The sequence below is a fragment of the Bactrocera tryoni genome, chromosome 4 (genome assembly GCF_016617805.1).
Source record: "Bactrocera tryoni isolate S06 chromosome 4, CSIRO_BtryS06_freeze2, whole genome shotgun sequence".
Lineage (NCBI taxonomy): Eukaryota > Metazoa > Arthropoda > Insecta > Diptera > Tephritidae > Bactrocera > Bactrocera tryoni.
Genome location: NC_052502.1, coordinates 35,993,384 through 36,018,627, shown reverse-complemented (window position 1 = coordinate 36,018,627; position 25,244 = coordinate 35,993,384). Strand labels below are relative to the sequence as shown.

The 25,244-nt window shown below is 35.4% G+C and overlaps 1 protein-coding gene across 2 annotated transcripts in view; it reads left to right on the top strand.

Moving 5' to 3' along the window:
- The first annotated feature begins 7,605 nt into the window (after positions 1–7,605).
- Positions 7,606–25,244, top strand: part of LOC120775972 (frequenin-1-like) — a 191,772-nt gene continuing 174,133 nt past the window's right edge. Inside the window, exons 1-2 of one of the 2 annotated variants that reach the window (XM_040106394.1) lie at positions 7,606–7,742; positions 10,931–10,983. The gene's annotated coding sequence lies outside the window, so the exon portion shown is untranslated. The remainder of the gene's footprint in view (positions 7,743–10,930; positions 10,984–25,244) is intronic. The other variant, XM_040106395.1, reaches the window with a different exon arrangement.

Here is a 25,244-nt window from a genome sequence, read left to right as displayed (position 1 = left end):
ATTTTATTTCGTTTCAGCAAAGTATCGCAGATGTTAATTCGGTCTATGAAAATTTTCACAGGCAATTCATGTGGTACCCAAACATCGAGCTTCTTTTTGTAGCCAGCCTTTTTTAAAATGGTTCAAAGCTATTTGAAGGTGAATGTTAAGTTCCTTAGCGATGTAATGGTTGCTTATGTGACGGTCCTGGTCAATCTTTTCCATAATTTCATCGATTCAACGATAAGTCGACCAGAGCTAGGTGCAACTTTCACATCGGAATTTTCAGAATGGAAGCGAGCGAACCATTGTTGTGCTCCAAGAACTGATATAGCATCGTTTCCGTAAAATCGCAAATGTCATTGGTGGCTTGCGTGGCCTTTTTTATACAAAATTTCAAAAAATCGCAAATTTCCTCATTATTTTCACTCATTTTTGAACAGTTGCAACTCCTGTTCAATTTCCCCGAACTTTTTTTTGGTTAAATGTAGCTTAAAGTCTCATCTTTCCAATACTGAAAATTAAAATACTGTAGGATAGGACACAATGTGATTGGTAGAACTGAAGATATACGACTGCACCGACATCTATTGACAAAATACGTAAAGACTTTTTCGACTACCTAATATGTTATAGTGGTGCGATCGATATATATGTACATATTTTAAAGCGTCTTCAATGTTTCACCGAATAAAAACTGTGATATTGCCTCGTGAATTATTCATGGATTGTCCCCAGAACCTCAACATCTAAGCGGAATTAAATTCTATCGTCGGCCGTGTTGTGTGTCTCTGAGATTCAAAAACGCTTTATGGAAAATATTTTATTGAAAATATGATTAAATATCTGTTTGTGAGGTAAAATATTAAGTCCAACCTTTGAAGATAAATAAGTGGCTTTCTGAACAAATTTCATTTATTTAAATTTGAAAACTCTAAAACTAGTTTCAAAAAAAGACCATGGTACCTAAAACGAAAATAGTTCTCTATATTAAAATGATTCTTATATATAACTATATTCCTTAAACGAACTCTGCTCCATTGGACGATATTTAAATATAAGATATTAAAGTGTTTTTCTCCTGATCCAAACAAACTTTATTACATGGATATACCCACACTTGCGAACACATATCTATTTAGCAAAGCACCTTTGTACACATTTTGCACACACCTACTAGTAGAATAACCCCCCGCATTCATATAAATGAGAAAGTTGGCATGACTGTTTTTGTCACCACCTCCGAACAATGTCTTAACTGTCGACCGTTATTTGCGATAAGTTTTTTTGAAACTTTTGCTACATAAAAAGATTAAAAGCCACAAACAACAAGCCAAGCTAACAAACAAGCACAAACAGCAACAAACAAAACACTACAACAAAAGAAACAAGTTTGTGGCCAAACAATGGCTACGGTCAGTTGCATGTACATATATATACTTATGTATGGGAAAATAATAAACATACATGTAGAAGCGGGAGAGATATATTTGAGACAAGATATTTACTTAAGAAATTACTTTTGTGTAGCAGAGACTTTTATATTCAACATCAGTCTGGCTTAACATATCTTCCATCTGACTTCGATATTTATTTTAATTTAAACGCCTGGTTGGCAACGTAAGATTTATGTAAATTCACAAAAAATTCAAAAAGAAAATAAAATAGTTAATCCTTAAATAAAAGGAATTCTAACGGAAATTCTTTGACAGAATGAGCAATTACTTGTGGCGAGTGTGCATGACAGGAAAGAGTTATAGTATGTGTAACTGTTATAACATGAATAATTTCACTTTTAGGAAAAGGAGTTAATAAATATACAATACATACAAATTCTTTGGAAATTTGAAAAATTGCTATAAATTTCATTTGATTTTTGTTTTTACCTTATCATCGAATTGGCTTCTTATGAGTATTTATATTCAGTGCAAATAACATCTAAATCATACCTGAAAATAGAAGAAAAGAATTATAATATATTAAAAAAATTAAAATTTATTATATATTTACATATATACATATGTAATTCAAATATTTACTAAATTTAATAATGAAGATGAAACTATTCTTTCATTATGACCACAAATTCAACTTGGGATGAAAATTGTCATCTTACTTTCCAACTGTTTAGCCAACAAAGACTGACCAACTTACGTCTTGATTTAATAACACCACTTTTGTACACTCTTAACTTTCAAACAAACCGATTTTGAAATCTTATTTATATACATATTTACCAAAGACTACCTCGGGACTAACATAACCAGGCTTCTCCATTATATGAATGCATTTCGATATACAGAGACCGACAAGAACGATTTTACGTTACAATGAAATAAAATACTCAAATTTGGTGAACTAGAGTTGTCTGGTGACTGATGCCCAGAGCATACTGAAATTATGGAGAGAAAACTTCTCCAGCCTACTGAATGGCAGCGAAAGCATAACACCAGGAGTTGACAAACCCGATCCCCCATCGATGACGATAGAGTGGACGTTCCATTGCCAGCCAGTTTGTATATCGAAATGAAAGAGTCGCTAAACTATGCATGCAATGTAACTGTATTTGGACATGCAACATGAGTCGGCGTCCCCGGATTCGGATTGGCCTCCACACTTGCCTGGACGACAGCGATATTTCCTTCACTACGGGCTTTCCTTTGACCGGAGAGTGATACAAAATTGTGGATATTATAATTATTTACGAATTTGCATAACGCGAACGTAAATTTGCATAATAATACAATTTACAAGAGTTATACCAAAATGCAACGTAACATAATGAAATGTCAAACCTTACTGAACTTTTCCACAAATTTTTATGCATATCCATCAACCAAAATGACTGTCACGAGTTGTCAAAACCACATTCTCCCTATTGGAAGACCCTGTACAAAGTAAATTCCTCTTACTGTTGCAATACTGAACACGGCATATTAAGTTTACCACGAAGTTTGTACCACCTAGAGGGAAACATCGGAGACCGGACCGGATAAAGGATCAGCGAGACGAGCTGAGTCGATATGGCTATATCCGCCTGTCTTTCGTCTATTTCTATTTGCGGATTAGTCCCTGAGATTTCGAAATGTTGATAATTTTGAATACGTCATTTTTTCCTCAAGAAGTCATTTATCTGAACCGTCGAGATCGAACCACTATAGCATATTTCTATACAAACTGAACGATCAAAATCATGTGCTTTTATGGAAATCTTTTATGTTTAACACCAAATCTTTACGAAATTTCCAGGGATTATTGTACAGGTACAAGGCAATGCTAAAATCCTCTAACAAATTTTTCTGATCGGATCACTATAGCATATAGCTTTCACACAAACTGACCAACAAAAATTGCTTGAGAAATGTACTAACAAGACTTTTGTGATTTCAAACCTGAGGAATTTTTATGTGAGGGCTACAAATTTATATTCGCACATACTAAAATACAGTCGACCTCTAAACTCTGGGAATTACATGTTATGCTTCCCAAAATTGACGTGATAACATAGCAACTTTAGTCTTATTTCGGTAAACGATTAGACTATGTTTTTTTTTTTTATATTTTATTTAACAAAAATATATTCCCCAAGATTTCTCCCGCTTTCGTTCGAGTGATTACGCTTCTACAAATATAATGAAAACGTAAATATTTATACTAAATAATTAATTTTCTATTCACAATTTGTACTCATTCATACCCATTTGTATAATTCAGCAACAATAACTTGCACACTTAAAACATAAACTTATGTCCATAAAATCTCTTTGTATGACTAACTCGTACTAACATGAGTATGTAGACTTGTACAAGAGATGCTAATATGTGTGTGCCTGATATTCTGAGTATTCAAAATCGCAACCTAATAACAATAAATTGTTGTTGAGAGACCGTGGGCTGTACGAGTGTAATTGCTAGAAATTTTTATTTATTATAATTGCTGGATAATGTTTATTCGAAATAAACATATACTCACTAATTTTAAAAAAGTGCAATTTTTATGAGAATATGAAGTAAAACATATTTGTTTGCTTACATTACAGAAAAATTGTGCGAAGAGAAAAAAACGAATATTTAATTTTATAAACATAGATTGTAAACAAAATTTTTGGAAGTATTTAAATTATATATTTGAAAAAAAAGTTTATTTAATGATCGTTTTTACATTTACCTTTTATAGATTTTCTCGGAATATAAGAGAAGAATATGTAAATATATGTTGTAAATGTTTTGTAATGTAAAAACAAAATTTTCCTACTTGCTTGCTTTTACATACTCAAGATAAAATCTGACCCGGACAGGTCTATATAAACTGTGCGCTCAAACCGCATCGAACCGACAGGTTTTTCCAAGATTGCTGAAATCATTTTGAACAGAGTAAATTAAGTTTTCAACAAAGTTTGTAAAATCGAGAAGGAAATGTCGGAAATGGTAAAAAATATACATGTACTGAGTCAATTTAACAATGTTTATTTGTCGGTCCCTCCGTTCGTCTGAATATACGAGAACTAGTTCTTCAACCTTTGAGATATCCATCTGAACCCATATCCAACCTTTAAAATAGGTCTCGGTTTCGGCGATCTCCTCTTCATTCGACAACAATTTATTCTCAGCGAACATTTTTTTGAGATCTGAGAACAGAAAATAATCGTTGAGGTCAGATCTGGAGAATACGATGGTTGCAGAAGCAATTTGAAATCGAATCCATGGATTGTTGCCATTCTTTTCAATGACCGCACGCCGCATTGTATGTTTCGTTTTCTTCAAATGCGGCCGTATTTCGACGATTTTGTCCATCAAGCAGTCTAATAACGATATGTATTAGACCCTGAAGGAAAGAGCGAGCATCCTTTTTCAAGGTAGTTAATAAAAATTATTCTATGCGCATCCCGAAATACAGATGTCATAACTTTGCCAGCCGGCTCTTGCGATTTTCTACGTTTTGGAGCGGGTTCAACGTACGCAGTCCACTTGGATGACTGCCAATTGAATTTCGGAGTGAAATAATGAAGCCAAATTTCATCCATTCTCACATATCGATGAAAAATCTTGGGTTTTATTACGTTTGAATCTCTTCAAACACTACTCCGAATCATTATATCGTCGTTGTTATTAGTCAAAAGTGAGCCTGCACGGAGCTTTCTCTTACCAAATTCTCGTGAATGATATAATATACACGTTCAGTTGTTATCTTTAGAGTGCCTGCTATTTAGAACAGCTTCTCTTTACGGTCATCCAAAATTATTTTGTGGACTTTCTCCATGTGCTCGTCGATAACAATCTCTTTTGGGCGTTCACTGAGTTCATCGCCTTCGGTGCTTATTTCCCCACGTCTAAACTTAGTATACCAATCCACGATGGGTGATGGTGCAGTGTCCGGAAACTGGTCATCAAGCCAAGCTTTTGTTTCAACTGTATTTTCCCTCAAAAGCTATATTTTATCCACACTGAAAGTCATTTTTATGAATTTTTCACAATAACAAAAGTTACTTCAATACAATACAATAATACACATGACTTTGGAAGGTTAAGGATAACTAAAAATCATATGGATTTAGTTCCAGTGTGAAGGGTTAGCTGCCATACAAACTGAACGACAAAAACCATGTTCTTCTATTTGACGAGATGCCTTCACGCAATTAAGCTTTAAATATTATTCAATTTTTGCTGACCACTGTAGGAAATAGCTGTCTATAAACTGACTAAAAATATCAAAGTCTTTTTGGAAACTTTTGTATTTGTATAGGGCATAATTATAGCTTTGGTGCAAGTTTATTACCCGAAAGGTTTCTCTGACGACCTTTCCTGACGATTAGGATTGCTTTCGGTAGTAGTCAGTTTCAAAAAGTACGGATTAATAAATCTCTTCTAGATGCACAGAAGGAATTTATGGTTTTTCTCGCCAAATATAGAACAAGTTCACTATTTACTTGCCAATTAAGTTAGAAAACTGCCTTTTAGTAAAGATAGATGGACGGAAACTTGTACCAGCTTATAATAAGCTAGATGTACGTATACCTGTATTTGGATTATCAGGATTTTTAGTTAAGTTATTAAATAGCATTTTAGTTGAAAATAGATCGACGGTAGCTTGTAAAACCTCTGATTAATTCAGATATACATTTATTTCGGTAATCAGGATACTCAGTAACCAACCAATCTAGAACACTCAAATATTGTGCAGGAGGTCATAGAAAGCTTTAAGCTTTAAACCTGTACAAAGCACTTAAACTGTAAGTACTTCTCATCCTAATACTCCGCTCTATTGTGCAATAGTGAGATAAATTCGCTAACGACTTCAACCACCCCAAGCTGTTGACTTTAGATGCTGTTTTAAATTTAATCAAATGAAATACAGTTTGATAACGCACAGATAACTTTACTTTTAACCGATACATTGGCTATGATATTTTTATAGTTAACCGTATATCAATGAAACTGGAAAAACAATGAAAAATTTTGTACTGGACAATTGGATCCACCTAACTAGATCGATGTCTTCACTCTGTCCAATAAAGAAAACGGATTTCCTAAGTCAGTATTTGTAAAATTTTTTATTTTCAATTCCATGATTTCATTGATAGTGTCTTTTACCTGGCGGATCCCAAATCCAGCGCACAACCCTGGTGAGGGAATTTTCCATCTTCTCACTTTAGCTCGCCTTCAAACGGATTTTATTTTGGTTACCAAAACGATACTTAGTTAAGATCGGAAGTCGAGAGCTGCTTGAGCCATATGTAAAAGAATCGTTTCTGGCCACTCCCAAGTGAATGGCAGAGAACTTTCCTTACTTGCGTGAAGTTCCACATATGGCTCCATCTGCTACTTCGAACTGAGTAGGCAATTGAGAAGTAAAGTCTTGTCTCGACGAACAAAGATCAAACTCTACAAGTGACTCATCATCCCTGTCCTGCTGTATGGTGAAGAAGCATCGACAACATCTGATGAATTACGAGTTTTGGAACGATGAGCTGAATGAGTTTGATATAGTTCAGCGAATTAAGAGACAGCGGCTACGCTGGCTAAGTCAAGTCATCCGAATGGATGAAAAGACTCCAGCGCTCTGAGAGTATTCCACGCTGTACCTGCCGGGGGAAGCAGAGGAAGAGAAAGACTTCCATTACATTGGAAAGATCAGGTGGAGAAGGACCTGGCTACACATGGAGACTCTAATTGGCGCAGAACAGCGAAAAGGAGGAAGGACTGGCGCGCTTTTGGAAACTCTGCTATGACCACTTAAGCAGTGTCTACGCCAATAAAGAAGAAGAATAATTCCACCTGACCCGAGCATTTACATGATTTTATGATTATATAATTTTAGAGATTCCCTCACGAATAGGTCGGTAGTCAATAATTTCCAATTGGGTGTTCTTCATTGGCTTTATTTACAATTACTTTACGTCATTGCGAATTTGCACATATGTGTGTAGTAACTTATGTATGCTATATTGCTTTTGCATTGAATCGCCAGTGGTTTTCGCTGATCTTACCAGCCTAGGATGTTTTCGCTCACTCACCGCGCACAACGTGTCCGATATTTTTCTACAGTTTTGCCGCTGAGGCACAAACGGTGTGTTCGTGTATTAGCCAATGCAAAATCAAATTTCTCATGCTGCGTACGCGGAGGCGCGCTCGATACCGCTGAGATGGCATTTCAATACACGTTCGGCTTTCAGTTCGCGTTTAGTTGCCAATTTGTTTGCGCTCTAAGGCGGTGTGCGTCGCACAGCAAAGTTTCGTAGCGGACCCAATTCAATTAATCACGTGTAATGTTCAAAAACAAATATTTTTATTAAAACAAACGGTTAATTTATTAACATAATTACTGTGGTAGACAAACAAACATACATTCGTGTGCAGATACTTATGTAAATGTGTGTTTGTGGACGCTGAAATATAAATAATGGTGTGATTTGTGGCTGGACATTGGCGGGAAATTCATTAATTGGAACGATTAGTAGGGTATATTTTTGTTGAGTTTTTGAGCTGTGGAAATAGCAAGTAGTGCATTGAGAATACTAATTATGCTTTATTAAATTCTGAATTCTTGAATATTTGTACTTTCATTAAATCTATAGGCACAGCTTTAATTATTGTGGTTTGATCTAATCTCTTTTGTTGTAAACGTATCCTGTTATCGAAATATAAAATTTTTACTAAATTTGAAATAAGGTTTGAGATTTTTTGAAAATATATATATTTACTAATTTTGAAAAATGAATATATGGAATTGATATATCGTCAAAACAGCTCCCCGCTCAAGTTATTAAGGGGTTACATGGGTTTCCTTGGGTAAAAACAGTATTTTTTCAAAATTTTTTTTCTTATATAAAATATGAAATTTTTTGTTATATTTTTTTATTGTTACAAACATACACTATTGGCATGGAAATTCTAAAATATTTTTAAAAAAAACTATTTTAAACTCGGCCATTGTGATGCCATTTCGGGAGGAGGGTAATCGTTGGGTATTATTATTAAGTGAAAAAATATGTTTTTTAGTTAAAACCTTTGCTTAGAACTTTACAGACATTTTTACAAAAAAATTAAAACTTCAGTGAAAATTTCGCGACAAACACCTGTATAAAATTTCATGAAGATCCGTTGAATAGTTCTCAGGAAATCTTGCCAACCGACTTCAAAAACACAGTTTTGAGAAAAACGCGTTTAAAAGCACTTAGCCTAGCTAGTCTTGATTGCACAAATTCTCAAGGCTGTGCCTCCGAAACTATTACTCGGATCAACTTCAACTTGAATTTAGGACATAATACTAGAGGTTTTGTAGGATATAATAAGATAAACCCGAAACCTATGTAGCTCCTTAAAGTATTTCACCTCTACAGCTAGAACATTTTTCGATCTTTCTGGCAATTTGTAGATTCCATACCAAAATAAATGCGCCAGCTTGGAGGCCTAGAGTGAATAAACCAATTTTTGATATTCCCTTCCGATGTGAACCATATTCCAGTGGGCGCGTTCTGCATCGACCTGAAAAATAGTAATCAGAAGGCGCAAATGGCAAAATGGCAGGCATCATGAAACTAAGCTTTGGCATGATGGGAAATTATTGCCTCGTGTCTGGTTGCAAGCTTCGTATGATTTCGGCAATCACTTGATACAATTTGGTGAGATATTATTGGCTTGAGTTATTGTTGGTAGTATTGAACATTAATGGCTCACATGATTTTAAATTTTTTAATGTAGCGCACCTTTCTGATCCCACCGAATACAGAGCATTACCCTGCTGTTATGGATATTCGGTTTTACCGTTGACTTGGTATTTTACGCTTAAAGCAACACATTTGAGTTGTACTTGTATAAGACACATTTACACTTGACATACAAAGAGAGTAAATTTTGGGAAAAACGAGAACAGTTCGATAAACTTTCTTAACACCCGAAGTCATTCGTCGAAAACGATAATGTTCAAACTCATCAAATCGATTTTTGACTGTTTTCCGAATAACTTTATTATAAAGTTTCCTACTTTTTTTTTAAGAAAAAACACAGAAACTTCAAAGTGAATGGGAAATGTTTATTATCTTTAACTTTATTTGATAAAACGGTCTAACGGTGTGACATTACACGATCTCGATGGCTAATCGTCCGGCCCAAAACATGTAATTATCTGCTCACCGAAGTTTTCTCTCAATAAATCCATTGATTGATGCGATATTTGGGAAGTGGCGCAGTTTTGGTGAAATGATCATGAGCTTCAATTTCAGGCATCACATAGTTGGTTATCATCGGCTCACAAACTACACCTTAACCGTTGCTTTTTTCTTAATGAAAAGGCAGTGCCTGAATCTTTTCAGGTTGCTCTTCGTTCCAAATGCGGCAATTTTGCTTGTTTACAGAAATGAGCCTCATCACTGAACAAAATTTGGCTCGAAAACGTCGGTTCTTCTTAGAACTTTTCAAGAGCCCGTGTCGCTTGAGAAGATCGAGCGATTTCAGTTCATGCAGAAGCTGTATTTTGTACGCTTTCAATTTAAGATCTCGACGTAAAATGCGCCAAGTCGTTTCATACGTCAGTCCGAGTTGCTGCGAAAGGCGCCAAATTGACCATCCACGATGTACACTTCAGCTACGGCTGCTATATTTTCTTCACTGCCTGCTGGACGTGGTTATCCAATAATGAATGCTGTATCTCAAGATGGGTGATGGTGTTGCGAATAGTACGCTCAGTAGGCCGATTCTATTGACTGTTGTTCTTGACACGAATCACCCATGATCTGTCAAGAAAAGGCTATTGAAAAAAGCATATCTACTTGAATCCCCTGTTGCTTGTTCTATTCGCCACTCTCCAAACTTATTTAACTTCAATTTTTAATAAAAGTACACTTCATTTAATTTTGTTTTTGAAAAAAATTAAATTTATTGTAAGTGAATAAAAAATTGGGAAATTTAAATTCGCATTAGGGAATATTGTCCGTACAATGTGCGGTCGAAAAAATCAAAAATTAACAAAATGGGAAACTTTTCAAAAAAATTGTTAATTGTAACAAAAATAGTGGTCGGTTTTGGTTTGCCAAAATTCAGTTTTTGATCAGATCAAAGAACTAGGTAGTGTGTGGATAGGCATCGAGTCATTTGTCTCCGAGTAATCAGTGCAGCAAATGCTTTATAGAGAAAAACGAGGTTAACAATAAATTATTGGAGCTAATTGAACTGTAGTTTAGAACTGATATAGACATATAGATATTGCTTAAAAAAAATGTTAGAAATATGAAAAATTACAATTTCAATTACACTCTAAGTGTGTCCATTAAATCTATAAAAACAGATTTGCACAATTCATTATTAAATCATTTATATTTGAATTTCCCACAACCTACGCCGCCCGGTTTTAAGTAACCGAGAATATTTGAAAGATATTAAGACAAGCTAGTGATGTGCTCATCGATGAAAATGAAAACATGCGTTCAATATAAATAACACGAATTGTTTACAGGTAACTTCAATACAAATAGAAACAGCCATAAATACATCAGCATACTAAAGGAGGTATACGCCATTAGTATAACCATATACACACTATATATATAATATATATGTACATATATATATATATGTGAGTGTTTGTGCATGTAAATATACAAGTGTGCGTAAACAAAGTAGCGGCGAATCGTGCCTTTCACGCGTTGCTCGCCACTTGCATTGGCCGCAAGCGAATACAACAACAACGCGCCGCAAAATTTGGAATGGAATAAAAATTAATCGAGGTGAGTTTCATGCGAAATCAAATTGTTCGCATTTCAATACATGCTAGGGGCTATATTGTGGCAGCGGCCGACTTGCGGTTGCCGCGTCATAGCCACATTTATTTATACTTGAACACAGCGGTGATTTTCTTTTTTCCTTGAATGCACAGTGTGTTTACTTTACAATAAAGAAATCAGCATTACTTAGTAGACTATTAAACGAACACATATGTGTGCATATATTCAGATACATACGGATACATATGTCGAAGTGAGTGTCTGCGGAATGATTTTGCATTGTTGGCTGCGGGCTAATATTATACTCGCATGACGAATGCAATCCCTGGGGCTCACTGCCGCCCTATTACAGGCGGCCCGCGTTTATTTGGGTTCCTACTTTGATGTATGTTTGTATGTATATAGGTACTAATGTGTACAAGTGCGCATCACCGGCTGACCGGCTGCATTGCTTTGTGGCATTCTGTTTAGTTTACAGATTTACTACAATTTTAATAATGAAACGCTTTGCTTTACATCTTTATAGTGCATATTATAATTTATTTTTCTAAATTGATTAATATGAATACATACTTATATAGACATTAACGATAATATCGAAAATATGTTTATAAGATATTGTACTGTTGTTTTTATTTTAGCCGGTTATAGCAGAAGCAAAATATATTTTATGATATCAATTTTGGAAAAGTACACGCTTACAATTAAAATCTGTAATAATTTGGAACAACTGTTTAGATTCTTCTATTACGAATCGTTCTGAAAGCAAGTCCCAAAAGTTGTTGCATGGAAGTCCCTTTTTTAGTTCTATCTGTGGACCTAACAACACATTTAGAAGTTTATATGGTACAGTACATATAAAATCATCAAAAATCTATATGAATACTGCTCCTAATATATGTATGACAATGGAATTGCATTTTTGTCTTTCCAGTTTGACTTTACAACATGTGCATTAATTAAATTACAATATTCAAAGTTTTCAGACTGACCACTGACTATATATTATACACATTTATTTTTTCCCAATCACTTTACTTGATTTCAAACAAATATTTTAGATTTTAAGCAAAGATTGCAAAATTGTTTCCTCCAACTTTTCGGTAACAATTTTATAGTACGATTTGTCCTTCGCTTCAAAATATGCCTCGGTTTCACGATCTCCACTTCAATCGACGAAAATTTCTCCCCAACAAGCATTCTTTTGAGGTCTGAGAACAGAAAATAGTCGTTGGGGATCAGTTGTAGAAAATATGGTAGATGCGGAAACAATTCGAAGCCCAATTCTTTTTTACCCTCGCTCAAACTTAGCACACGTGGTCAATCCAAACCTGGGGGTCAACTGTTTCACAATAACAGAAGTTTTTTCACTGAAACTGATATACAGTGGGCGACAAAAGTCTACGTACGACCCATATTTTTGATGTATTGCTGAATGTAAAAATAGTATGGAAAAAGTAATGATGCATTTTTGTTTTAATTACATTTTTATTAGGAAATTATAAAACAAAAAGTTTACTCCAATACAAACATAACAAACTATTCACAAAAAACTAAAAAAAAACATTGACAAAAGTCTACGTACGGCATGTATTATATACTTTATGTTCATGTTGCAAACTAGAAAGTAACGGGAAAGTACCGTTTATGTTTATTTTGTGTTTACGCTTTACAATAAGCTTCATGTTAAGCACATTTCGATATAATCGCGTATAGTTTAAACAACGTATAGTTGTCACAATGGGTCCTCGGAAAGAAATTTCAACAGATGTGCGAAACCTGGTGGTAAAATACAAAAAGGAGAATAAATCATTTGGTGAAATATCAAAACTGCTTAATTTACCTAAATCAACTGTTCAAACCATATTTGAAAACTTTAAAAAATAAAAGTGTTGAAAATAAACCACGAACCGGTCGACCGAAAAAGCTTAGTAGGAGAGATGTCTCTTTTATTTTAAAAGAAGTTGATAAGAATCCACAAATTCATGCCACTAAGTTAGCCACGGAATTAACAGTACGATCGGATAAAATTGTACATTCCAGAACAGTTCAAAGGGCTTTAAATGACAAAGGATTTCACAGCAGAACTCCACGCAGAAAACCCCTTATCAGTGAAAAGAACCGAAAGCTTCGTTTGGATTTCGCCCACAAGTATAAAGATAAAGATCTTGATTTCTGGAAACAAGTTTTATTCACCGACGAATCCAAGTACAACATTTTTGGAAGTGATGGAAGAGCCAAAGTTTGGAGAAGAGCCAATACAGCAATGAAGCTCAAACACCTTATACCTACTGTCAAACATGGCGGTGGAAATGTCATGGTTTGGGGCGCTGTGGCTGCATCTGGAGTAGGAAACTTAGTATTTGTGGAGGGGAACATGGATCGTTTTCAATATAAGAATATACTAGAACAAAATTTAAGAGCATCCGTGGATAAACTAAATCTTGGTAGGAGCTGGCTATTCCAGCAGGATAACGATCCGAAGCACACGGCCCCCATTATAAAGGAATGGCTGCTTTACTATGCCCCACGTCAATTAAATACACCACCACAAAGCCCAGATTTAAATATTATTGAGCATGTTTGGGAGATTTTGGAACGTAAGGTGAGAAAACATGTCATTACCAGTGCGAAAACACTAAGAGAGAAACTTCAGGAAGAATGGCAACATATAACACCCGTTGAGATTGAAAATTTAGTTTCTTCAATGCCTAGACGCTTACAAGCAGTTATAGATGCCCATGGTGGGCCAACAAAATACTAATTTTTAAGACTCAGTGCCTTATTGAAATGTTTTTTTATTAAAATGCTAGTCGTACGTAGACTTTTGTCAATGTTTTTTTTTAGTTTTTTGTGAATAGTTTGTTATGTTTGTATTGGAGTAAACTTTTTGTTTTATAATTTCCTAATAAAAATGTAATTAAAACCAAACTGCATCATTACTTTTTCCATAATATTTTTATATTCAGCAATATATCAAAAATATGGGTCGTACGTAGACTTTTGTCGCCCACTGTATATATAAAGCAGAATAAAATCTCTGTAATCTTTCCTTGAGCATGTTTTTTAGGTCTTCTCCATAGAGAAGTCCGACATCAATGGTGAATCTCTTTTTAGCGCCGTAGGAAATGAAGAGTATCTCGAAAAAATTAAATTCATCACTTCCAAAATATTACTACATACTAGTACATTGAGACAAAAAATCACCCGGATCACCCAATCGTAATTAAATTCACCGGGTAAATGATATTTCAAAACAATGTATTTCACTAAGTTGGTAGGGCCTGCCCTTATTATTATACCAAATATGAGCACGATCTGTCAAACAGTTTGTTTAAAGCAGCTGCTTAAGTCGGCACACCTCGTAGTGCGTTGTAATTTTTACAATGAATAAAAGTATCGAGCAAAGAATTTGTCTCAAATTTTGTAGATCTGATCAAATTTCGTACGTGGATCAGTGAGAATGTTGGAAAAGGCTTACAGTCATTCAGTTTTATGAAAAAGCCTACGAGTGGTACAAAGCTGGACGACCTTCGGTCTCTTCAACTGGTGAAAATCTTAAAAAAGGAAGGTGTTTGAATATCAAGTATTAGAGAGATGGCAATAGAGTTCGAACCGTCCCGATAAACTGATTTTTTTTCAAAAATACTACGATTGTGACCAAATTTAAAGCCAAGCACGCAATGAATACCAACGATGAACCATCGTATTGATCAGATTTGGCTCCCTCTGATTATTTCCTGTTCACCAAACTCAAATTGCCGCGCCGTGGAACCCGTTTTCAGTCAATCGAAGAGATAAAACAAAATTCGCCGAAGGACCTGAAGGCCATTGCTAAAGTTCTTATGAAAAATATTTCAAAGACTGGAAAAATCGTTAGTACAGGTGTAATACATCTGAAGGAGACTACCTTGAACCCGACAAAATAAATATTGATGGCACAATGTATTATTAGAATACACTCAGTACTTTTTTTACGCGATTATTGGTTCTTACACTAATCGCGTAAAAAAAAATCGCGTATAAATGGTTAGTTTTCCAATATTAACTGACGAATTGGTTCCGAATATAAAAAATATCGCGTATAACAAAATATTCGCGCAAAAAAAATATTCAAAAACAATACAATAAGTTTCAAATTTCAGACATATGAAGAGAGAGAAGAAAAGAGAAAATAGGTAGATTTAATTGAAAAAACCGTTGAATGCTGTTTAATCACTGTCATTATCCGTAGTGGAAATTATTCTTAGCCGCTTATTTTGATGGCCGGCACTGATATCACTAGAATTTGTATCAGAATCAATAGTAAGAACTATGGATTGATGTTCTGATTGACTTAGCATCTCCGACTGAGTTTGCACCATAAATTCAGTCAATTTTTTTTGAAAGCTTCTTTTTGGACCCAATAAATTCCAATGTAGTTCTTTATATCTTAACATGCAGAGACTCAATTCTTTTTGAAAAATTCGTGCACTTTCGGCATCAGTATCATTTGCTACAAAATAATTTTCTAATTCTGCTGCAAGTTTAAGACCAAGCAAAAAACGAAAAAAGCAATCGCGTTAAAGTGAGAAATTCGCGTAAAAAAGGAATTTGCGCTGCAAAAATAACCGCGTTAAAGTGAAATAGCGTAAAAGGAGATCGCATAAAAAAAGGACTGACTGTATATGTATAATATGTTTTACAATATTGGATAAAACATTTTTTTGTTTAATTTTCTAAAAACCGCATGCTGTCCCTTAAGGTTCGACTGCGACCGAACTTAAGACTTCCTTGAGTATCATTTTCTTCCCTTACTTAATTTCAAACCACTGCGTTGTATTTTTCTTTATTACGTTACCTATAGGTATACTTATGTGGCAACTCTGAGCATTGCCACAAATGTATTAAATTCTATTTGAAGTTGTGACCTTGAAGTCGAACTTAAATCTCAGTAAATATATTTATGCCTAATAGATATTTACTTACGCAGCCTTTTTTGCAAAAATGTAATGAAATGTGAAAGACTTACATATGTACATATGCTTAAATTGGTGTATACATATACTATAGTGTATAATCATTAGGGATGTTCTTAATATTGGATTTAGAAATTTAATCGGTAAAATTAGTAAAAGGTAGTTTTGTTCTATAAATAGTTTGGCGTTAGTCACTATAGAGTCTCAAATTTCCCATTAAAATGTATAGGGGTTTGTATTTTAACTTAGACGGCCAAGAGAGCGCCATTTTGAATGGCTTTATGCATTTGTCATAACTTTCCAGAAACTCTGGCTCTTCGGCTAAAATAACAATATATTCATCTTTCAAGTTCGATCTCAAATATTGCAAGCATTACAAATTTTGAATTGTATAAGGCTCACAATGAAGGATATTAAAAAAATTTGAGGGAGATTCTGGTCAAGAGTGGGTCCTTTATAAACCTATGCACTATTTCGTATCTTAATTTAGACATTTTCTCTTAAGGCACTAAAATTTCTAAATTTATAAACTCGACCCCTTTAACGCCTCTGTATGTTAACACCAGTGTGAAGGAAGACTTGTTTTCGGTTTTAAAATGTACAACTAACTTTCGAACGGCTGAATTAATTCAAAGTAGAATTTGTAGGCAAAAATAGTTCTATTTTGTATTTCAAGACCGTTAGTCATCGTGCGACAGTACCACTAAAACTGTGAACCTGGTATATTAGAGCTTAGCAATCGCCTAATCAACGAGTCAACACAGTCGGAATTGCTTCCTTCCAAATATTGAAAGTTAGGAGATATTTATAACTAGACTTATTGGAAGGTGGAGCTACACCCAGTTTTTTAAAATCTTTTGCACTCGGGTACCCCTTGCTAATGCGATGAAGAAGGAAGCGTCGGAGACCTTATAAAGTATATACTCGTATATAAATGATCAGTATATTGAGCTGAGTCGACTTAGACATGTGCGTCTGTCTGTCCGTCTGTATATTTACGAACTAGTCCCTCAGTTTTTAAGATATCACTTTGAAATTTTGCAAACGTCATTTTCTCTTCAAGAGGCTGCTCATTTGTCGGAACTGCCGATATCGGACCACTATAACATATAGCTGCCATATAAACTTAACGATCGGAATCAAGTTCTTGTATGGAAACTTTCACATTTGACATGTATCTTCACCAAATTTAGTATAGATTATTTTCTAAGGCAACAATGTAATCTCCGCAGAAATTGTTTAGATCGGTTAACTATAGCATATAGCTGCCATATAAACCGAACAATCGGAAACAAGGGCTTGTATGGAAAACTTTTGCATTTGACGTGGTATCTTTACGAAATTTGGCATGGATTACTGCTTAATGTAATAATACAATCTTCGAAAAATTTGTTCGGATCGGATTACTACAGCGTATAGCTTCCATACAAACTGAACACATAGTTACTATAAGAAATGCCCCTGTGAAGGGTATATTAGCTTCGGTGCAGCCGAAGTTAATGTTTTTTCTTGTTTTTTATTGTCTTATTAAATTCTCACACCTTTAGACACCTTGTCCTAAATTTTCAAGTTGATCCGAGTAGTAGTTTCGGAGATACAGACTTTCGGAGTAGTTCGCTCGAGGCTAGATGTGCTAAGTGCGCCGTCTTTAAACACGTTTTTCTCGAAACTGTGTTTTGAATGCGGTTGGCAAGATTTCTCGAGAACTACTCAACCGATCTTCATGAAATTTTACACAAGTCTTTGAGATACAATTCTCAAGGACATGGACGAAGGAATTTTTTGCGATTACAACTATTTGAAAAGAAGAAATGTCGCGAATTTTAATTTTTTTGTAAAAATGTCAGCAAAAATCCAATTTTCAGTTTTTTTCCTTCGTCCAAGTTCTAAGACACGTAAGAATATCTACCAGACGCCCTACAATGTTTGAACAATTTTAAGAACACTCTTAATTCACAAGTACATATATTTGTGTAACATTAAACATTCGCCACAACTTTGCACAAGACTCTTTGTAAATTGAGCAAACAAAGAGCAGAGAAACCAGCAGCAAATGACAGGGCCAACAGTAATTGCCTGGCAACTTACGGTCACACGGATGTGTTGTAAGGAAGCGTCAGAAGGAAGTTACATAGAAGTTTACTACTGTGTACAATTAGGTGCTGTTACTCACATGAGCATTAGCACATATACATACATACATATGTGTATACAATAAAGTAGCTGAATAAAGTCATTACATATGTTTACCGTTAACTATTAGCATGAACGGAGTATTAAAACTGAGGTCTTTTTAGTTAACGTTCTAGGCTGGGAACACAAAAAGGGCAAGCCGTAATGGTTACGGTTAAACCTGGTTGTTTATATATGACGGCACAAACATATTTATATATATGTATGGGCAGATAAATATTTGTTTGTAATCTTATGCTTTTTCGTGCTTGACTTCATGTAACTTGTGCTCATTGTTTGCCGGCTGAGTTGACGACCTAGGCCAATGGAGTGATATAACCAACAATATGCAATCGACTTGGCAGCATATCCAAACTGATGATGATGATGATGCGGACGGCGTTAGTCCTGCTGCCGATAACACTAATAGCCATGCTGCTAAACTAGCCTTATGTTAGAAGAAATAGCCCGGTCCAACTGGCAAGTTGCCCCGAACTGCCTTAAGTGCGCTTATCCTATAATCACTTCCTCACACATACACATACATTTACATGTCAGCTTCCTATTTATTTTAGATGCTTAAACCCCTAGCAGCTGCATCGAGCTATTTAATGTATTTCATATGCAGGTGTGGGCTTGTAGGTGCGCAAAAACTGCTTATTCCAGGCCATTATAATACACATATCCTTCTCATTTATACATTCACATAGTTACTCTTTCTCATGTGCTTTTGTGTTGCTGCTTATGCCCTGGATTTTAATATAGTATTGAATTTTCCAGCATTAGTGTAGCTTAACATATGAATATATGTACAAATATAAACCTTTATATGGATGTCTGTATGTATGCATAAAAGTTTGATATTTCTATGGCGCTATTTTTACCGCTGGCTATTGGTAGTGTTTACATCAGCAAAAAACTTTCTTTTTGAAAAAATCAGTCTTATCTCTCACCACATTCTTGATTTTGACAGCAAAAATATTGTATCGTTTTTCTTTTGAAAAACTCCGCCCACGTTTCTGCCTTGAGATTTGGTATTCGTGATTTTCTCACCAACAAGTTGCTTGTTTGTTGGAACTGCCGATATCGGGTCACTATAATCAACCTATATCATCATCAGACTCATTTGGATGTCTGGTCATATTGGAATTGTTGGAAACTGCAAAGTTGATGAGCGACCAACACGTGTTTCCCGTACCACGCTCACATTGGAGTGCGAACGAGTTGGATTTCAGTTGTCATCTTGCATTCTGGCACTAGAGATATGAACCTCGGGTGCACTTAGTAGAGGTTGGTCGCTGACCAGCTCTTGTGCGGCTGTAAAATCCTTCTGACTTAGTGCAGAACTTAGGAGATTTACTAAACTACTTTAATTTATTGAATATCATCTTGTAACCTAACCTCTGTCAAAATACACATATCACTTGTCCTTTGTGTTAAGTAAACTTTGGTAAAAAACCAATTAGTAATAGACAGGAATTATCCACGGATTTCACGGATGCCCAAGTCAATACCAATCGATTAAATGCTAAATTTTTCTAACAAGATACTGGTACTTGTTGTACAGTACATAGAGGCGAAGTTTCATTCAAACGAAAATTTGGTCACAGAATTATATCCAAAGCTGAGCCTGATTATAAATCTGTGATTTGACTGCGCTAGACTTCAAATCAGTGCTGATTAACCTACTAGAATTGCCAAGTTCAACAGAATTCGGCACATTATCTGCATGAAAAGGCCGTCTATGTGGAACATGGATCTCTTTTGGGCAGCTGAACACACCGCTTCGTTGTGATACCTAAAACTCCTTTATAATAGATCACAGGACCCTCATAAATTGACTAAGCACTTCGAGCTTATGCAAAATTTGTTAAGACGGCATATGCCAGTTTCGGCACTGTCTCTGGGTTCGTCGAAGTTACGACTATAGGGGTGTTTTGACCTCAGTCTTGTTTCCATTTCATCCTCCTCAATGGAACTTGTGTCCGACAAGATATTTAGAACTCTTGCGGCAGAATGAACTTTTCTAAGGGCCTCTGGATTTCCTGCGTTCTACGCTAGGCCAGAAAGATCTTGCAGTTGCTAACTAACGGCACCCAAACGAGTCCGATGAAGAGTTAGCTTGATGCTATGTGTATGGTGGTGAGGATAGATGCCCCTGGACTAACTGTGTGAGTACAATTTGCGAGTTCAACGCTAGTATTGCTACTCTGCTGTCGGTCAACTCCCTCAAAGAATCTGTACTTCGTAGCAGTAAGTCGACTGACATTTTAATAGCAGGCATTTCTGCTTGAAAAACACTAAAGTGGTCTGGTAGACGAAACCTAAGATGGACGGAGAACTCTTTTCAGAAAACTTCCCCCGAAAGCTACCTATTTAGCTACAATGCATCCGTGAGAAAGCTCACTGTGCTTCTTGTATCCTTCGTCAGTATGTAAGCGGAGAAAAAGCCAAAAGGATTTGCTTCTGCGACGCAGTGATGCCAGTTTTCAGGAATGTGGTCGAAGATGGAGAGAATTTCTGTGTATCTTTGATTGGACCCCTTCATATATCCAGATTTCTTGAGCTTTAGAACGCACTTCGCAGCAGTGCATCTGCCATAGATATCACTAAGTGCTTAACATACTACCACAGAAGGAATTTTGTTTGTCTTGGTTATATGTCTGGGTTTTCCTACAGTGCATGTCGCATGCTTCAATACGTATGTATTTCAGAACTATACCACTCTATAGTGTTATATCAAACTTCTTAGGAAAAATACATATGAAATTAAATATATACTACATAAACTAATTTTGGAAAAGTTGATACGATTCTTTGACTTTATGAATTGGTGCCTTTGAAGAAAAATCCAGTAAATGACTCGAGAGTATAAATTGAACAAATCTTGTATGAAACTTGAACTTGTGTAAAGCTGGTATAATAATTGTCTTGCTAAAACTTAAATTTCTTTCTGTGAGATATTATTATTCGTCGACCGAGTTGAACTCGCAGTTCTACTTTACAACTAGTTGCATTCCCTACAGGCCATACGTAGACGTTGTGTTTACATTTGCAAACAATATAGTGCCGTTTCGTCAGGCATTTATGGAGATTTATGAGTAGCTCTTATTGTTTAATTAAAATGAAGTGGTGAGCATTTTCGGCAAAATAAATTCATTTTGTATGTGCGACTTCGACTATTATATGGAAATGGCCGCACATTGAGTAATCGGCCGTTGTTGTGCGCAAAAAAGCCGAGCTGTGGCAGACAATAGCGCCAAAAGCAAAAGTTAAAGAGCAAAAGAGGCGAACAAATAAAAGCTTCTAAGCAGGCGTAGACAGACACAATAGAGGAATTTATAAGTTTAACTTGGTTCTTACTGTTTTCGTTTAGTGGGTGGCGGCAGCAGATTAAGTGGGGAGAGTCTTTAGTCATTTGTGCGGTAGCTGTCTGTCTATTGTTGCTGCTATTGTTGTTGCAGTTTGTTGTCAAGTGTAAGATTTACATTTTGTTTATGGAAATTTCGCTTGATTTGATAAGTTGCGCATTTGCACAAATTAATTGTCAAGTGTTAATGATTAAAATCAACAAAACTTAATCTGTGAGCACTACGAGTGAGCGAGTGTGCCGACAGTGATGGAAAGTGTCATTTAAATTTTTATTAATTTAGATTATTTTCATGCACGCTAGCAATATTGACAAGTGAATGAAAAGTGAGTGGATTTTGAATTTTGGAATTTTAGTACATATGTATGTATATTGAATTTTAATGAACAGAACTGTTAGTATTACAGAAAATATATGGTAAATTAGATGATGTACTAATTGTCCATCATTTCCAAATGCCTTCTCTGTTTGACGAATATTCTGTGGGTACTCAACTATAGTTTTAGATATTCAAAGAATAATTTAATTTTTAATTTTTTTTTCTGCATTTATATCAAATGTAGATACATATATAGTGTATAGGAATATTCTCCAGAAATTTGTAGTGAACAATTGATCACGCAGATTAAAAGTTAATTTAGTAAAATCAGTTTCCAAAATTTTAGACACGTAAGGCTTATCCTTGATAGAAAGCTTTGATGGAGACCAAATATTGAGGAGATAGTAAAAAAAGTCCTTGGTTGACTTATATTATCTAAAGGAACTATACGGAATGTGGGTACTCTCATAAAAGGCGGTGTTTTGGCTCTACGAACCGTAGTCAAACCAGTAACGTTGTATGGTTTATTCGCCTGGTGGAGGGCACTCGAAAAGTTTACACTTGCTAAGAAACTTGAAAGTGTCCAAAGAGCGGTTCACATTGACATCTCCGATACACAACAGACTACTAATGTCATTATAAATATAGCCCCCATAGACAATGCCGGTAGGTGTGTGTAGTCAAAGTGTGCTATAAGGCTCAAGGAAGATAGGTACAACAAAGGCAGAACAAAGGCAGATAACTGAAAACTGGAATCACTGCGTCGGGACTTCTTTTCTCACATATCGACTAGGAAGATGGTTCGTGGATGGAGAGAAGTCGTTGAAGAAGAGCTGAAATAAACTTTTACTAGGATGGGTCGAAGCTAGGATGGAAGGTTGGAAAGGCAGTTTTCTGTAGAGAGCTTTTTGTCAATCTTAACTTTAGATTACCGGATCACTGTAGTGTTTTCAAGTGGCTGTTATCAAGGTGGCGGTAAAAGTACTGCTACAAAGTGTAGCCTTTTTCAAGAAGGTGATCGTTCACTTTGACAGCAGAGCGGCAATACTTGCGCTGAGCTCGCGTTCAAGGCTAGTCAAGGAGTGTATGTCCTTTATAGACTCTGGGAGCCTAGTCACTATCAGAATCCCCTGCAACTACAATATCGATGAGCTAGCCAGAGGGGGAACATTTGCCTCGCTCACATTGGAATGGGACTGAATTGGATCTCCATTGGAATCTTGCGTTCTAGAACTGGGCCAATGGACCTCATGTACACTTAACAGGTGCAGGTCGTCGACCAGTTCCTGGACCGACCAGTTCCTGGACATCGGTGCTTTTCGCCTAAAACAAAATGCAAGAGATTTACTGAATTACTTGGACTTCTTACTGGACGCTGTCTAATAATCCTTCACGCGGTAAAGTTTAAAATCTTGTCTGCCGCTAGTTGTCAAAGTTGGTGAGGTGGAAACATCTAGCCACTTTCTTCTCCATTGCCCTGCTTTTGCAGGACTTAGGGTGAAACATCTTGATAATCTCAACTTCGGAGAAATGGAAGACAATACCGACACTGATATTAGCATCTCAACAATTTTGTGTATCTTTGTAAATCTGTAAGTTTTATGATCCAATATTTGGAAGTTTATTAAGCCCACAAGGCACCGGCGTTCTTAGCTGTCAAAGTGAAATCTTTCCTAAGATCGACCATTTAATTAATCTAACCTTCTCGATACGCTGGCTTTAAAGTAGTGGGGGATAATTTCACAGAAATGAAAGAACCCATCGACTAGAAATTGTATTTTGAATGTATTTTTCCAAAAATGATCAAAAGTTTTTGATAGCCATTCGATAATGCAAACCACACTGAAGTTTAAGTTTTTCACAGAAGATGACTTTTTGTTTTTTTGGGGAACCTATATCCATTTTTGGTAATAATACACAAAATTTTGAGTTTTCAGATTTTTGAAATAATTTTAAGCAGAAAAATCTTATTCGCTATCAGATACGTTTTTTCGTAGATTGACTTCGGGATCAAAAGAATCCAAAATTTTTCAAAATTGATCATATTAATAAAATATATTAAATTGGTCAATGAACGGCACTTTTATTTATTTTTTATATAAAATGCAGCTTAAAAAAATTCATGAAAAACGGAATTTTTCTGCTTTGAAAGTGAACATAGCTTCTTAAGGTACTTTCGAAAATCATGTTAGAAGTGTTAGTTGGTAGAGCTTTTCTGTTCTCTGCGAGTAAACATTGTAGTTATACACAAAATTTAAACCTTGACCTTCGCTAATTATGCTAACATTAGAAGCTGCGATTTTAACAAGCATCACACGTTACTCTTTCATTTTATTTCATGCAAGTCTTCTTCTGCTATTTAAAAAAGCTGTATTGACTAGTTGTACGCTGATATCGTGTAATGGGTACGGGTGCATACTCGCGATCTTAAGCGAAAATTCAAACATCCAACCATATTTTGGTCACAAAAGCTTTCATAAAATCAAAAAAGTAATAAGAGTTACTTTATAGCATGAAAGGAGCTCACACAAACGACAGAAAAAGCGAGTATCAGCAAAAAAGTAATCTTGAATAAAATACACACAGGCCACCATTATTGGGTAAGACTTCTTGTAATCGAGATTCAAGTAGAGTTGTTGAGAAAAAATACATAAAAATAAGTTTCATTAATTTTGTAAATTTTCTTGAAAAACATTATCAGAACTAATAAGATTCTTAAGGCCTTATGGAAAATGTATTGTTTGACTTTACTTTAAAATAAAAAATCTTCAACTTGTGCAATGAAAACATGATATTGTTGGAACATAAATTAATTCCTCAGCTTAATATTTTTCTTCAATATCTGATCCGGTATATAATTAAATTTTGCCTGAAAATCAGCTGGCAGTTCGAATTATTTGCTATAAAACGTGAAATACTGCCACAAATGCTTATATTTGCAAATTATAAAATATATTACAGCTAAAACTTGCGAATTTCCGTTATTTTTAGTTAGAAATCATTACGAACCATAATAAGCGAGTAGCTGGAAAATCATTACATAGCGTAATATGGGGTTGAAATAGCGGCTGCCTTTTGGCATTGAACTCATTATTCCATTGTATGATTTTGTACCTATAAAATACAGTTATTTGGCTGATAAATATTGCTTTATTAATTTTCCCCATCACACAACCACTCGATACAGCGACCATTGAGATTTGGCTAAAATTGTACGAGCGTGTTTA